Genomic DNA, 3,631 nt, shown 5'->3' with positions numbered 1-3,631 from the left:
TGGAACAGTGCAGAATTGAAGCAGGTGCAGACTTGGTGCAGTGTGGTGCTAACTCTTCTTGGAAGTGTGAAGACAGAACAATGGTATAGTTTGGTGTTTGGAGCAGTGCAGAATTGAAGATGGTGCTGAATAGTGCAGATTGGTGAAATGAAATATTTGATCAAATAAGTCCAATGAAGCGGCAGAGAAGGATTGGTGCCCTTGGGGTAGGTTGTCCTATACTCAAGGTTGGAGCCTTAGTGAAGATAGGGTTGAAGCTCTAGAGGTCAGAATTATGGTAATTACCATGTCTTCTGATTTATGTATGTACTAATTCTCCACTAAAATATTTTACAGAGCTATCATATGGTGTTAATGTGTATCTTTCTGGTGAGTCTGTTATATAAAATCACTTCGTGAAGAACAAAAAACTAGCTTGGACATAGTTGGAAACAAAGAAATGTAAAAAATATTACCTATTCTGTTGCAGTATGTTCAAACTTCAAAGCCTACAACAAATGCAGGTTGATAGGAAGGCAAATGCACGCATACTGCTTATTTCATATCACCAATAATCGCCACAAGAACAACATCCGTCCTTGAAATGATGGAACCGATTGGCATCCCTCACAACAATTTCTCGGGCAACAATTTTAGAAATGAACTTGGTGGCAGAATGGCAGTCGCCACAAACTCGAAGATTTTTCACAATCCGGATGGTTGTCCCTGGCGACGTGTTGGTAAGCCCAAATGCAATTGCCAACTTCTCGCTGTGATGGCAGAGAGCAAATTCCTTTTGCTCCTCTTCGACATCATGCAGAGAAAATCTTGTATCAGGCACATACCCTGCTTCTTTCATTTCAGCAGCCAGTCTCTGCAGTTCTTCATGGATTTTCTGCATTTGAGGATTCGATCTTTGTCCCACACGAAATGTGTACACATTGTTATTGACCTCAATCCAGCTGCATCCAGCGGGTTTCTTTTTAACCCTCCTGACTTTCATCATTTTTCGAACATTTTCAATGTCATCCCACCTGCCAGCCGCAGCATACATGTTTGATAGCAACACATAATGTGCAGCATTTTCAGGTTCCAACTCAAAAAGCCGTTCTGCTGCATACTCACCTAACTCAATATTTATATATATTCTACAGGCACTAAGCAAAGAACCCCAAATGGCAGCATCAGGTTTTATTGGCATTTTTTGTATAAAGCTTTGTGCCTCCCTTAGGGCCCCAGCACGGCCAAGGAGATCAGCAATGTTGCAGTAATGCTCAAGACTAGGTGTAAGGTGATAATCTCTACTCATACAATCAAAATATTGCAATCCTTCTTCAACAAGTCCTCCGTGTCGGCACGCAGATAGAACACCAACAAACGTGACATGATCTGGGCTGATGCCCGAAAATTGCATTTGTTCAAAAAGTAGAATTGCCTCTTTGCCCTGCCCATGCATTGCATAGCCCATAATCATTGCTGTCCACGAAACCACATTTTGCCTCGGCATGTAGTCAAAAGCTTTCCTTGCAGTCTCTATGCTCCCACATTTAGCATACATGTCAACAAGAGCACTACCTACAAAGACATTAGAGTGGAATCCACTTCTAACAATGTCTCCATGGACCTGCTTACCAAGTTCAATGGCAGCCAAATTCGCACAAGCTGGAAGTACAGCACCAAAAGATTCTGCATCTGCCTTCAACCCCATTACCTGCATTTGTCCAAAAAGCTTAAGAGCTCTATCAAAATGCCCGTTCTGTGCATATCCTGCAATCAGTGCATTCCACGAGACCACGTCTCGTTCTGGCATTTCTTCAAACAACTTCAGGGCTTTATCAACATGCCCGTTCTGTGCATAACCTGCAAGCATTGCATTCCAGGATACCATGCTTCGATCAGGCATTTTCTGAAACAATTCAAGGGCTTCATCAACTCGTCCATTCTGCACACATCCCGCAATTATCGAATTCCATGAAATCACATCCCGTTCAGGCATCTCCTCGAAGATCTTCAGAGCCTGGCCAACATCTCCATTCTGTGCATATCCTGTAATCATGGCATTCCAGGACACTACATTTCGTTCAGGCATTTTGCTAAACACATTGCAGGCATCCTCGACACTCTTGCATTTCACATACATATCCACAAGCGCACTACCAACATAAACAGCAGTTTGAAACCCACTTCTAATTATGTACCCATGGACCCCTCTTCCATGCTTCAAATTCCCCAAATTAGCACAAGCAGGGAGAACGCTCGCAAAAGTAAAATGATTGGGTTCGATTCCCGTCCTCTGCATTTCATAAAAGAACTCCAAAGCCTCCTCGCTGCGCCTATCCCTTGCATAACCAGCGATCATGGCAGTCCAAGAAACAACATTTCGCTTGGGCATTTCACCAAAAACTCTGCGAGCGTCCTCCAGGCTTTCGCACCTGGTATACAAGGCAACAAGCGTGGTACCCAAAAACAAATCCAACTTAAATCTCCTCTCATTCATGTGGGCATGAACTAGTTTGCCTTCCTGCAAGGCTCTGTTGTCCACACAGCTCTGCAACAGAGTAGCATAAATAGAATAGTCCGGGCGGCCCATGGAATCCAGAATTCGAATAGCTTCTTTCAATCGCCCTTGATTGCACAGGGTTTTTACATCCCCAAAACTTGGTATTGCTAGCATCGCAATTTTTTATTATTTCAAAAACTATACAATTGGTCTCTTTCAGAATTGAGCCTATCTGCTTCATTTTCTGAATCCATAAATGCTGCCGCAATGCCATGGCTATGAGTCGAAGCTGCTTAATTTTATAAGCGGAAACTTGCTTTCAGCCATTCCAATTGTCTTTGGCAAATACTCACCTATGGTTCGCTCTCTGTAATAGTCTTACTTCGCATCCTTCCGATGACAAACCTTCCCAACATAAAGCTAGCGAAATCTGCAAAATCAAACAAACTATGGGAGGCCAAATATATGTAATTTATGGTTTCGTATGGGCTAGATCTTAAATACGAGCATATTCGCCAATGGGAATGTTTGAATGTTGTGCATTTTCATGAATTTAATACGGTTAGGTAATTTGTGTTTTGTCCCGATGGGATGGCATTGGCGGCATTAATGTTCTTAGGCGCCTTAGTTAGTATCATTTTTTTTAATCATATGGTGAATCGGTCACTGCGAGGCCTAATCTATGGGAGACCCAGGATCAAACCTCATAGCTGCCACTATAACACCAAGAGCATAACCAACCACCTGCAAGTCGGGTATACTAAGTTCCTATGATTTTAGCAAGAGCAGACTCATGGGAAAGGGGAATCTGCCCCTCTAGCCGCCACCACAGCAGGTCATTGTACTCAATGAGATTTGAACTTCGGTCTCCCCGGGCTTCGCCCATGTGACTTACCGTCAAACCACACATCACTGTACTCGGCACTTAGCATCATTCGCCTGCGTGGAATACAATGGCCAAAGGGAAGGGGATGAGAGCAAGTTCTCCACCTGTCTCATCACACTTTTTGGCGTGACGGTCACATTGTTTTTAAGTCACAAACTCACTTATTCTCGTTAAATTAGTTTAAATGCGGGCATTTGGTGGGAGAGGGGCTTCCATTCGACATTCTCCTTATTTGTTATACACAGTTATTGCAAAATTTTTTATTT

At 43.0% G+C, this 3,631-nt stretch overlaps 1 pseudogene; it reads right to left on the bottom strand.

Annotated features, from left to right (window-relative positions):
• Window positions 1–346: 346 nt before the first annotated feature.
• On the bottom strand, window positions 347–3,012 carry LOC149217689 (putative pentatricopeptide repeat-containing protein At3g13770, mitochondrial pseudogene; annotated as a pseudogene).
• Window positions 3,013–3,631: the final 619 nt, after the last annotated feature.

This window comes from Pinus tabuliformis, chromosome 1_1 (assembly GCF_031772625.1).
Source record: "Pinus tabuliformis cultivar Carrire ecotype Pingquan chromosome 1_1, CPIR1, whole genome shotgun sequence".
Classification (NCBI taxonomy): Eukaryota; Viridiplantae; Streptophyta; class Pinopsida; order Pinales; family Pinaceae; genus Pinus; species Pinus tabuliformis.
Note: the sequence above shows the minus strand (reverse complement) of the source record. Positions and strands in the feature narration are given on the sequence as shown.